The sequence below is a fragment of the Dreissena polymorpha genome, chromosome 6, assembly GCF_020536995.1.
Source record: "Dreissena polymorpha isolate Duluth1 chromosome 6, UMN_Dpol_1.0, whole genome shotgun sequence".
In the NCBI taxonomy this organism is placed as follows: Eukaryota; Metazoa; Mollusca; class Bivalvia; order Myida; family Dreissenidae; genus Dreissena; species Dreissena polymorpha.
This window is the reverse complement of record NC_068360.1, coordinates 38,026,430-38,040,431: the sequence shown is the minus strand read 5'-3', so window position 1 is coordinate 38,040,431 and position 14,002 is coordinate 38,026,430.

Sequence of the window (14,002 nt, the reverse complement as noted above, 5' to 3'; positions counted from 1 at the left end):
GTTTCAAAAGAATTTAGATTTGAAAGTGGAGAACCCATTACCCGGATTAATATAAAGACCAGTTTACAGGAGAGGTGGAATTGGAAAGATTGGGACTTATCTATGGACCATCGGTTGGGAGCTATAGTGTTCGAGACTGATCGTCATAGAAAATGGGAAATATCTTCATCGCCAGAATTTCTACTTAAAGATGGGGAATAACAGCCTGTAGTAGGATCGGGGATATGCTGCGGCATATTTGGAGCGGCATGTGTTGGTGTTGATCGTCTCGGATTTGCAATGCTTCGGAAAATGGAACAGGCTATTTTGACAAATGTGATATACCCAAATCTGGCAAGTGCAACGAAAACTGAAAAAGTAGTGGTACCTCTAAATCGTTTCAGCAACAGTAGTAATCTAGAAGAGAAGTGCACTATGACCGGCTCAAGAGCTGTTAATGTCACCAGAAAATGGAGTCTCAGCATAACGATACCATTGTCTTTACCTGTGACCGTTCACGCTGGAATACCGCTGATTAAAGAGGCTGAAGAAAAGAACGAATGGTCTCTCAGTAAAGCATCACCTACTCCCTATCTCAATCGACACCGGAAACAACGCCTTGGTCGCTTGTATGTCCACCTCGAATACGTATTCTTGGTGAAGCTACAATGTATGAAAACGAAATCAGCACGGAATATGAGGGTGATCTGGAGTTGTATCTCGACAATGGCGAGGTCTACCGTTACAAGGAGAAGGAAATATATGAAGGACTCAACGTAAACAAAGATGATGGACCTTGCTTCGAACAGAATAATTAGGTGGTGTTTTTCTTGCACCGATATGTTATTAAATTTTTTTCTCTGACTTAAGCTCATGCATTTTTTTTAAATTAATTTAAACAACAAACCGTGCATTGTTTATAATATACAGTTGCAATTAAATTATTGCGATCGCCGTAGCTTTCAAGTCCATCTGAAATGATTTGTGTAAGATTATCTCCATATATAAATATAGTTGAACAGAACGAATAGAACGAACAGAACAGAACATAAGCGTGTGACACATAAACTTTACAGTTTCAAGTGTTAAACAAAAGGATAATATAAATTACATAAATATAGTAAGTGAACACAAAATAATACAATTTCTATTCCAATTACATATTAGTTTAGAAGTAACTGCGAAATACTGAGTTAGATTTATACTTATTGTATTTTTGTGCATGCAACAACTAGATGATCGTATACAAGCTACAACATATGGATGAATTCAGCATATATATGTCATATTATATATATTAATCATGTTCCGTGCATTACTTATTTAAATTAAAACCGAATGCTGAATAGCAAACGATTCATGCGTATAATTTTGCTAATATAGTTCATGAGTGCCAGGGCAATGTTTCTCTAACTTTACTTTTTCGCATCTAAATATTGCTTTTCAAGATAATCAGATATAATCTGACTATTGCACAAATTATTATTGTAAATCCCATATGGGTAGTTTGGGGGTGGGCTTTATAAGAATGACTTTGTCCTATTTGCCAGTGTGTTTGTCCGTCTGTCTGTCTTTAAATTTGTCTGCACTGTAACTTACCAATGCAAGCAAGTTTGTGTGAATTGCTTGGCACACATTTTTACCAATATGAACCTGTGTGGCTCGACAATAATCATTAAGTTAGTTTCAATGTCACTGTTCAAAAATGAAGTATTAAGTCAAAATACAGGAATGTATTTCAAAACTGGGTGTTTCCCGTTCTATAGGTAACTGCGCATGGAACAAAAATCAGAAGAACTCAGCACACAAAATAAGCTTTTATTGATCAGTGTTTGCAAGCAAATTGACATTAAAGTTTGCATACAATAAATAGATATCTCTTCAAATAAGAGCTTACGTGCAACAAATTCAAAAACTAGCATATGCAGACCTAGCATGGGGTTGCATTTGAGGCCAGTTTGGCCAAGATCACTGATGCATAACCCATGTATGCCTAGCGTCTAGAAAAAAGGCCTTGGCAAACAGCGTAGACCCAGATGAGACGCCGCATGATACGGCGTGTCATCAGGATCTGCGCTGTTTGCTTAAAAGAATTTATGTAAGAAATATTCTAAATATAGAATAAATATTCTAGAAATCCCTAATTTTGGAAATAAATTGATCCAATTGAGATGGATGGGAGAGTCCACTAGGGATACATTGGTTAAATTATATACAAACGTTGCGCTGAATAACTTAAGTTAGGATGGACATATCATGATGAAATTGTGTGTGTAGGTACAGGGCTGTACTATACTTTTTAAATCCACTTCTCAAGACCAACTAGTTACTAAACTGGACTTAAAAATAAAGACATATTGTTCAGCTTTTAACAGATGATATATAAAGCCCACGCGACTTTACAGCTTGAAGTATAACATGCAAATCTTTGGTTTATAAAACGCATACACCTTTCAACCCAAAATGAAACCAGTTAAGTATGATTATTATGCGTGAACTTTATCATTTACAGATCTTATTTAATCGTGCGGTTCCGTGACATTCTTGGAAAGTTTAAATTGGTTTCGTCCGATCCCCACACTTTTAAGAAAAGTACTTTAAATGTTGAAAGCGCACATGCGTTTTCAAAATGGTTGTTTTGTAGATGAAAACTCGTTAAAAGTTGCCGACACAGTTTCCGTTTGAAAAGAGAAATACCGGTATAATCATGTATGTTTAAGCATTTTTTTGTATAATACACATATGTGGGAATATTAAATGGGAGACCATGATAATTTAAAATAACACATAGGTGATATTTTCACATTTTGGTTAAGTTTTGCCTCATACTTTCACCATTTGATCCCATATTCAATGGGTATACAAGGTGGGGTTGCATTTTCATAACTATATTTCGGAAAAACAGAGAATGTGTGTCCATAAAACGTGATATGTCCACAATCATGATAGTCATTTACGTGTATATGGTTGGATGGTCAACACGCATGAAATACCACATGGGTCGAAAAATTGGAAGTGGCCGGATCCGAAATGATAATGATTCACTAAGTTTAAATTAATTAATACTTGTTAGGAATGTCATATTATAGAACATAGAATGCTCTCGTCGAAGTGGGTCGATTGTGTCAAACGTATATCATGTGTTCGAAACCTTATTCAACCTAGAATTCTTGGTATTGAGATTAACTACCTTTCATATAACGGTTTACTACGAACCAAACATTAGGGTTTCCGCGAGAAGGTACCACGAAATAACGCCCTTGTGTAGGTAGCCCAAAAGGCGATATATCGTGGAAAATATCGCGTGTCGCTTCGTGAATCGCGCAAAATATCGTGTGTCGCTTTGAGTATCGCCCAAAATATCGTGTCTCGCGTTCAAAGGGCAACACATCAAACACGAAGCGATATTGTATTATTCAAATATCGCCCATTTTATCCGAATCTCGTGTATCGTGGTTTAATTTCAGACCGCGACACACGACACACGAAGCGATACACGATATTTTTGCGCGACACACGAACATTGATTTTCGTCGAAAGAAAAAAGAGGATAGTCAAGATAACATATTTGAATGATATGATGAAACTATTGTTAATGTGAAAATCGTTCTACCGTAAACAAATGATGTGTTTTTCTCTACCTTATCTGATTAAAAATTTACCGTGTCGAGGCTTACAGCCCTTCATAACGTTATATATAGTTTCATTACAATTCTTTATTTGTGAAATAAATATTAAACGATACGATGTTGTTTTTTTTTATTGTTAAGCCATTTTCTTTCTTTATATTTAATATTAAAATGTCAATCATGAATTGCTGAATCTATTGGATTATTACTGTAGTTAGAAGTATACTTCTTATTGAAAACGTTGATTATGAGCTCATTTAATTTAGTAGTATTGGTAACTCTTTATGTTAAATAAGTTCAATAGATCTAATCAATACAGTTTTAAACATGACTAACAATGCACTCACTCATCCTTTTTCCCGTCTATGGTCGATTTCATTAAAGTTTCATAGAAAAGTATGGACTTACAATATAATCGATAGAACGTGGATGGATGCCTCGAATAACAGCTAAGAATAACTAATACCAGGAAAGCCTAAACATCTGTAATAACTTTAAAAACATTTAATCGAAATCTGAGTCATGGAATTAAAAGTCATTAAATTCTTAACTTTGCACAAGCTCATTTAATAACAACAAAAACTACTACGCTTATATTTTAACAGCTGTTTCTTTACTGGCGGCCCACTCTCAGAAAACCGGTTGAAATATACTATGCGGTGTAAAAGTTGACCGCCTCTTATTTCAGTTGGTGTAATAGTTGATCGCCTCTGTTACCTTTCGATGTAATAATTTACCGCCTCTTATGCCATGCGGTGTAATACTTGACCGTCTCTTATATCAGTTAATTTTAAGCGAAAATATTATTTACCGCCTTTGATACTATGCGTTGTAATAATAATACCACGTTGTTTAATAATTGACTGCGTCTTATACCGTGCGATAAAATAATTAACCGCCTATGATACCATGCGGTGTTATATTTGACCGCTCGTATACCATGCGGCATAATAATGGGCCGCATTTTATAACCGTCTCCTATGTCATATGTGGTTATAACCCATCTTATAACGAGATTGGTAATAATTGACCGCCTCTTATACCACGAGGTTACTTAATTGACAGCTCTTTTTACCACGCATGTAGTACTGACCACCTCTTATATCACGTGTTGAATAATTGACATATATTTTTTTCAATTTCAGGTATCGTCCATGGCGATATAAATTGAATAAAACCTTATCATGCGTGAAGTTCCTGGGCAAGAGAGTGTGTCGCCAGAACGGAGAATTCATAACGTAACAGCGTTGCTGGATTTCTCTAACATCACGAAGTCCTATATTGTATTCGATGTAGCCATTTCTATATGTTACCTGTCGATATAATGCGAGGGATGCGAACAGCTTCATGTCGGGGGTCACTTCTTGTCGGGTTATACTATACACCGGACTCTGAACGAGGCCGAGTGGAAGTGTCTTCCGCTTCTGGTTTGTGCCCGGCTTTGTCAGAGTTTGGTCTATGGAGCGCATTCGTACTCGCTGCAGCCGGAAAACAAGTACTTGTTGAAGACGTCATACAGAGGTTGGCCTTTGCTGCACAAGTATTGGGCAGTACAAATAAAGAAGAACTAGTGACACGCTGGAAACGGCTTTGTGAACAATGAGTTTATTTTGTAGCTCTACAAACAATTCTGAAATGATGCTGTTTTATGTTCATAGGAACAGACACGTGTGTAAATTTTATAGATGAATAAAAAAGAAGACAATTATTGTGTTTGTTATTTGTGGTTAAATGTAGATTTTTATCGGCGTATCTGTCCAATCACTCCAGTTGTTTCAAATTGGCAATTTTATTTTTTCTCCAATTTACTTACCCTATGTAAGTTTCTGGTAAAATACCGAGCACTGCTCCCAATGGTATTACACTGCTCACAAGGTATCGGGTTTCCAGGGGTGATACAGTGTTAGTACACTTTCGCATAGTGTTATATGAATAAGCTGCTCACCCGTAAATTGTCAACGTCTATCATACTTTTCTGAATGCCAGTCATGTCGATTCACTTTTTTAACAGAAAGCATTATTACCATGGTGAAAGTCGGTTCAATTTTTTTCCATTCAGATTTTACACTAAGTGTCGACAACTGTTAGGCTTTTAGCACTTTGATCTTAATTAAACGCTGGGCGTCGCGAGGGGTTTACAATATACTGATTGATTTAGCGTGTCTGTACGGTACACACAGTTAATCCTTTAAGCGCTGGAACCGAATTTTAAATGCCTTTGCAAAGGGTTTGGATCCAGATGAGACGCCACACAACGTGGCGTCTCATCAGGATCCAAACTCTTTGCTATTCTGATAGTGGTATTTGGAACAAAAGTGAAGAAAATGATGATTTTAGAAATTCAGCCGCCAATTTTAGCAGACGACAAATTTCCCAGCATGCAAAGGGTTAATGGCTGAATGCTTTGCGAGCAGCTTATATATTGATGATGTTTTGCACGCTCTGTTTCTGTTGAAATATTGATGCTCATCCCATATATATATATATATATATGTGTGTGTATAGGTATATACATATATACATATATACAATAAGGAGTTATTTTTCAAATTCTGCCACACCTCAGCTGATATATATTTATATGTCAGCCATGAAATGCCACACCATGAAACATTTCTGGCTAAAACAGCTGAATTTCTAGGTCTTATTCATATTGGAATAAGAACTATCAGTGTTATAAGCTTGTTTAATGGTCTTAAATCATCCAAAGCCATAGTTTTCGCAGAAACAAACATGGTATTTTGCTCTCAACTTGCAGAATTCACCCCAAAGTGAATCAATTACTTATCAAACTTGTAAACATGTAAACGACACTCAAACGTCATTCTTGAGATGCAATTTCAAAGCTTACAAATAATTTCCAACTTAAATATGTTGAACAAACTTGATGGATTAGGTGCGGTTATCCGATTATTGTCACCTAATACAAGGGAGACAATTCAATTTTTACACTAAATAACACATTTTTTACTATTACAGAAACGCCATTGGAGTTATCTTACTGTAAATCATAATGTTGATTCTTAGCAAAAAAAAACATAAAAAGCATTACGATTTATCTCATCAAATCATTCACTAATGAGAAAAACATCACTGATTCTCATATCACTGCTTACAAAGCATTTGAAACAATTGTACTTAACCTTGTTTCTTTTAAAATCAAAACGCACCCAAAAGTTATTCTTAATCATACCTAGTATCCAAGAAAGATCAACTTGCATAATAATTTATTTGAACCGCATACTGATAAACACATTAATGATTACCAATTAGACCAAAAGCACTGCACACCCTGTCCAACTGGTGCAGAGCTGCTAAGCACAGGATGCTGACCAGTATGTCTCCAAATTATGTCTTCAAATAATTGTCTGAAGGCAGTTCAAATGCTGTAAAAGAATGACAATAACTTGAGAATGTCTGCGCACTGGAAACCAATGCAAACTAACATGCAAAACACGTCCAAAGTGTTGAAACAAACATGAAGCAACATCCTGGTCACAAACCATTGCACATGAAAACCATGTAAAGCAATTTAAGACGTGGTTGTTTTAGTAAATGCTTAAATAAATTGTTTTTTCTGCAAGCAGGTACTTGTCTTATTACTTCTGACAGAATTGCACTATTCTGGACAACGAACAATAAAACATTGTCCGCTAGAACTTATTTTAACAACGTACGGCAATGAAAACCTTTCCTAAAGTATGCGGCAACGGCACACAAGTGAAACTGGCACATTAATTTCAACAAACGCATGCTAGATAGCACAACAACCTTTTAAAATCAATGTAAAACAATGTTCTATATTCTTTCTAGCAATGTTAAATGCATTTTAGTCCACAATACGTATCTGCTTGTTCCACCATTACTAAGAGCATCTGGAACCTTGCACTTCACTCCAATAATATAAAAAACACGTTAAACGCACACACAGGAGAACTCCGAGTGCATACATGCAACATTCCAGTGTGTTTATTTTAATAGTTAATTGAAGCTTTTACAGAACTATTTTCAAACTGTTTTCATGTTTTAAACTTGTTTTATTGCCTAACAGTGCATTTTGTAGAATGTCAACAATTATCAAACATTGAATTACTTCCCTTGTATCACACCCAATTAAGGGAATGACATTGGTGCTACTATCCAATTCAGTGTTCTGGGTTGCAGAAAAAGAAGCATAGCTATATCAAGGGATTATACCGACTTTCAGATTAAGCAATTTTACAAATAGGCAATATACAGTTTCAAGTGTCCCGGTGCGCTTGAAACATGGATCAAACCATTCACAAATCAAGAACTGCTACACCCGAAAAAAAACAAAGCAAATATTAAAAACATATTTATAGCTAGGCATATAGCTTCTGTAAATTTAGGGGCATACGATTCTAATTTAGTTGCTTTTTTAGGCTTATGGCTAAATGTATTTCGCTTCCAAGGTCATTGCAGCCATTTTCAATCACAGCCTGACAAGTTCCTCCAAGCCCGACCAGTCCCAAACCGACATTTCACAAGCCTCACTTCCCTAGTTCATATTTGCAATAGAAGAAACTGGTGGTCAAAGGATTCGATTTTTCATAAAATTGAATTTAAGGTACGCTCTATTTTAATTTCATTCCACAATTGCGTCTAAAAATTGTAATAAACATGTTTGCGAATTGATTTATTCTGACTTCGTATTTTCGGGGGAATGAGCGACTTTAGTGAGTTATGTCCCCTGTTTTCCAATATAGGTGGCGCTCTGGTCGAGTAGGTCCTTCTATGCGGATATGTTCGGATTATATCATTAGATAATCGCCTCAAACCACATGTTGCGTTCCATTTTGTTCACGAAAAGGTTGACACAAGTTCCCGAAAGACAAACAACGTCAAGCAGCATGGGTACAAGCTATTCGACGGATGAAAACAAAGTTCGAAATCTGGACTCCAACCGAATACTCGTACGTGTGTGAAAACCACTTCACCGAAGATGATTACCACACAATTACATATGCTGGTAGGTTGTTTGTTTTTCTATTCAAGTTGAAAAACGTCATAAATATAAAACCATGCGCTTGTAATGCTGAATTTGTGTTTTCTCTCCTTTAGATAATCGTTACACATGTATCATTTTTCCGTGTATGGATATGGTCAATGTGTACATGTATATACTAAATGCATTTGTTTCTTGGCTTATTTTTCCTTCCATATATTCTGTATCAACAAGCACAGTACTTCTACAAAATATATAGTTTTTTGTAGATTTATTGAATATGAATTATGTAATATTGACAGATTGAGTTTATTAACGTAACACTATATTTTGGTGTTTCTAAAACTTACTTTATTGAAACCAATAATGATAAATCACTCAGAGTTTCTTTCTGTAATTTCTTTTTACTTATTTTGTGATCCATTAAACATAAAAACTGCAGCGAACTAATATATGCATTTGTTTCTAGCATACTTATTTTTTCATTATTTTTTTCAGGCAATGAACGACGTTAGCGGGCTCTGCGAAAAACAGTTGTTCCTAGTATTTTTTTCCTGGACGAACAAGGCGACTGTTGCTAAGAACCAGGAGAGAAAAGAACGTCGTCTAGAAAGAGAAACCCGGAAACGTAAGCTGTTTGAAGATCTTACAAATATGGAACAGTCTGGTGAAAACACAAGCTGTGAACCGGAGTTCATTGCCACCAAAATCGACGTTGTTACGTCTGATATTGATGTGGGTGCAAGCGAAAAAGTTGTGACCGAACAGGAATGTGTCGAGCAAATAATCTCAATCGCAGATGGAAAGGTGACATTTATGGATTCCATTGTACAAACAGAGTGTGAAATAGAAGATGCGGCAATCCAGACGACAACAACTACTCGTGCATTTAGCATCCACAATTTTGACGATGATGAACCAGCTGTCCATTTCTACACTGGACTCGAAAATTACATGAAGTTCTTTTTCATTTTGAACACACTTGGACCAGCAGCATATCATCTTAATTATGTGTATCATTATGTTTCGAGTATAAGTGTTGCCGATCATTTTTTTATTACATTGATTAAATTAAGGCGACACATGACAAACTTTGAACTGTCGCGATAATTTAATACTTCGGAAAGTGTTGTGTCAAGCATTTTTATTACATTGGTCTTGTTCATGGAAAAACAGTGGAAAGAAGTTAACATATGGCCATCTCAAACTTTAGTCCACTATTTTGCCCCAAGCAGCTTCAAGAGACTGTACCCCAAAACACGGGTCATAATTGATGGTACTGAGTGCCCAATTAAAAAGCCCAAAAATACAACAGCTCAACAAGCCACTTTTTCGACTTACAAGAACCGAAATACAGTTAAGGTTCTGGTTGGAAGTACCCCTGGCGGTCTTATTTCTTATGTGTCTCCAGCCTATGGAGGTGCTACAAGTGATAGGCAAATAGTTGAACGGAGTTCACTGACCAGGCTTTGTTCCAAAAATGACAGCATAATGGCTGATAAAGGTTTCAATGTGCAGGACATTTTTGCACCACATGATGTCCATATTAAAATACCAACCTTCTTTAAGAAGCAGAACAGAATGTCGAATGAAACTGTTATTAAAGATAGAAAAATTTCAAGTAAACGTGTTCATGTAGAAAGAATTATTGGTCTTGGAAAAACATACAGAATTTTAACTGAACCTCTGACTGCCACAGAGACTAAGTTGTCATCTGAGATCATATTTGTTTGTTTCACACTATGTTATTTCAGAAATGGCATTGTATCTACATATGCATAAAGATTTGCTACAGTCAATTTATATGTTGCTATTAAGAGTATTAAATTGTCAATTTTGTATTGTAAATAACCATTCTGATTAAACTATGTCAGATGAGCACTCTGGTTATGAGTGTTAAGAAGTGCATTTAATGACAGTGATAGAGCTAATGGACATGTGTTTGGTAGTCTGATTTTTTAGTGGTCATTTATTTTGTTAAGTTGATGTATTACATGTGATTTCTTAATAAAGTTCTTAAATATTGTTTTGTTACTTTCGCAGCTGTTATAACGCCAATATGTATTTGAACTTTCAAGGCTAAGAATAGTTTTGACCTTAAATGATTTCTGGTCATTCACGCACTGTATGCTTATCTTGTAATTCCAGTCTCTCATACAAATGTTAATTACAACAGGTACCTAACATTACGTTTTGAGCTGTGTTTAAAAACATTACAAGAAAAAAACTAATTAAATTTCACCCTTTTTGCTTTGTTTCTTGGAATATGATTCAAATCTTTTGCGAAGACGAAAAAAATATCATGCCAAAATACTAAAACATAATTATATTTTATACAAAAAGTCATCTGTAGACAAGAAGCAAAAGACTTCTGATTAAATTTAAATTATTCTTGAGGTTCTTTATGAACGCTTACCAGAAACAACAAACTTTATACTCATGCTCGTCTGTTCAAACAACACAATTTTTAATAAAAATTTGAACACACATAATGACATATACATATATGTGTCGTGTTCTGTGAAAATAGAGCAAAATGCATGTGCGTAAAGTGTCGTCCCAGATTAACGCGTGCAGTCCGCAAAGGCTAATCTGGGACGACACTTGACGCACATGTATTATGCTCAATTTTCTAAGAACACGACACATATAATCAAAAACACAGATCATGATATTTCATTCATTACAAAATGCATTTTTTAGAACATTTATTTACACATTTTTATAAAACAAATTGTACAAAAGTGCTGGTTTGAAATATTGTTTTTAAAAATAACTCCAAATTGCACACCATCTAAGAAATAAACTCCTCATTTCTTGTTACTCTGATGTAAACAATGTCAGTTAGAGTATACACAATTAAATCACAATATTTCCGCTCAGAGCAGAACAACTGTCCCTGGATTTGAAAATAATATGGATGTTTTTTTACTAAGGACAAGTTTTCCATTGACTTCTTTCAAATATGGCACAGTAACTGAATGTATGAGTTTATTTTTGGCACTGAAGGGACATTTCCCCTCGACAATCAAGTCCTTGCTGACAATTCCATCAGGAGATGCTCCTAAGAATGGATGAGTCCTTGAAACAGTGATGCCGCACGCCTGAACTTGAACGTTTCGTGCACTTTCATATATGTGAATTGCAGTTTTTTCAAATTTGCAACCATGGCGCGTTGCTTCATTTTGTTTGCTAATTTGTCTCGAGACCATTGTGGATGCCAGTGCGGGTAAATTGGCTTTTTCTGTTGCACTACATATTCTGTGGTAGTTGGACGACTGGATTCTTTTGCCACGCTTCTCAAACCAGCGATCATTTGTGTTTTGTCCCCTAGTCAAAACTTCCAGTTCAGAGCACTCTTCTGTTGTTATTTCAGTTATTTTAGTCCGCTTGAGAAAGTTTTCTTCATGGGTATTTTCAAAAAAATCGTGATCATTGTTTACTGCATTCATATTGGCTGGTACAAAGGACTGAAACATTGGCGGTTTTGAAATTCCTTTAAAGTTCATACACGTGTTGTAAAGGTGGTCCTGATAATTAGGGGCATTTCGAAAATGAAATCGTCGGGGGTCAAAGTCCGTAATGTCACAAATTTCTGCCCCAACCATGTTCCGATCTCTGGCCATCAGAGGGGACCCTGTATGTTTCTTGGCTCTATGGAATGCCTGTAGTTGCTCGGTACAAGAAGACTCCACCTTCACATCTCCTGTTTAAACAAATTTCAGGCATGCATACAGAACAGTTCTTACATGTTTGCAATGTCCAAAGGGACCCTCGCCTGCTCCACATTCACACTGAGCCTCGTGCACTATTCCATGTTTTGTAAATGAAATGTCTACCACATAATTTATCTTTTTCTTCATTTCTGCCCTGCATGCACTTTTTACAAAGTCAAGACTTTCTGAGGAAAACAGTCGAAGATACATTAAAAATTTGTCATTGTACAGGGCAGTTACAGTCTCATCAAACTCAACTTAAAAGCGTTCCAGATAATCAGTGGCTTTCTGGCGGTCAATGGGGGCCATCTGCATGTCACTGTTGATGTCCTTGTAACCACTGGTCACTGGAAGGCTCATTCTAAATTCTGGCATAAGGTCCTCACAGTTGTTGAAATTCTGGTTTCGGTCATAGGCCTCTAGTCTGAAACAATTATGCAAGTCTAAAAGATCAAATATGAACATACAATAATTTTTCAGTAACCATAAAAAACTTGTATAAGTAAAAAATTATGTGTCAGAACAATAAGTAATACATAGTCAGCATAGACCCTACACATTTGTAGTGTCCCCTAAATTGAATTTAGAACAAGGGTGGGTGTTGTTGTAAAAAGTTTTGTCTTCTAAAAAACAACAGAAGTATACATGTATTTTTCCCCACCCAACCTTTCACCAGAATTTACATTAACTTGTAAATAAGATATTAAACAATAAACCTTTCAAACAGTGATGTAAATTATAAAAGAATGAATGATGTATGTTTGTTTTCAAAGCCTTTAAGCTGATTTGCTTTTTACAAAAGACCGCGCAGGAATTTTCACGAAATGAATCTAATTAAAAAATGGTTTCACTTTACCTCTCGATTAATTCCTTTTTTCGTCCAGATAACTTTGCATTTCTCTTTCTTAATTCTGTTCGAAGTTGTCCTAAAGATAAGCTGCCTAATTGTGAAGCAATAGTTTAAGACTTATCGTATATACAATCATAAAATTATCGTAAAAGATTGTGTTTAACTCGGTTAATCGCCTGTCAAAATATGCGGAAGTAAACAATGGGAAAGAACAATGGACCTATTCGACAACAGCGCCACCTTTACGGGCACCTGCAAGACAGGGGAAGATAATCCACTAAAGTTCCCCATTCTACGGTTTCTTCACATTCGGTCTCCGAATAAAGGGTCGATGATAAAGCGGGCTTCCAAACAATATCAACATCTTAAAAAGAACCAATACGATTTCACAATCATTGTGTCTGATACTAAAGAAATATAATTAAACATTTTTTTATGCCGAAGGTGTCACTACAAATTTAACACCCATATTTGAGACATTTTAGGGCCGACTTTTTATTAGTTTTCGCAACCAGTTTTGTCATTTTCAACTTCAACTTGCTAGTGAACTGCTCATTCGAGCACCTGAAACACTGCATGTCTTGCTTCTTAACTGATCAGATATTATTAGCTTACTGCGGGTCGACTATTCAGATTTTCCAATAAATTCCAAAGTTTTGAAAAACCCTTTAAATGTGCGGCAACAAGTGCATTCAGAGCCATAAATTAACATATGCGATTTTTTGTTGCACGGTGGCAGACGACGCTTAATGGTTTTGCTCTGGACATATTTTCGAATTCATTTAGCATGCCCTTTAGAACTCCAGCAAAAAAGGAGCAGCATATTGTTATTGGTAACAGCAAACTTAAGCATTTATATAAC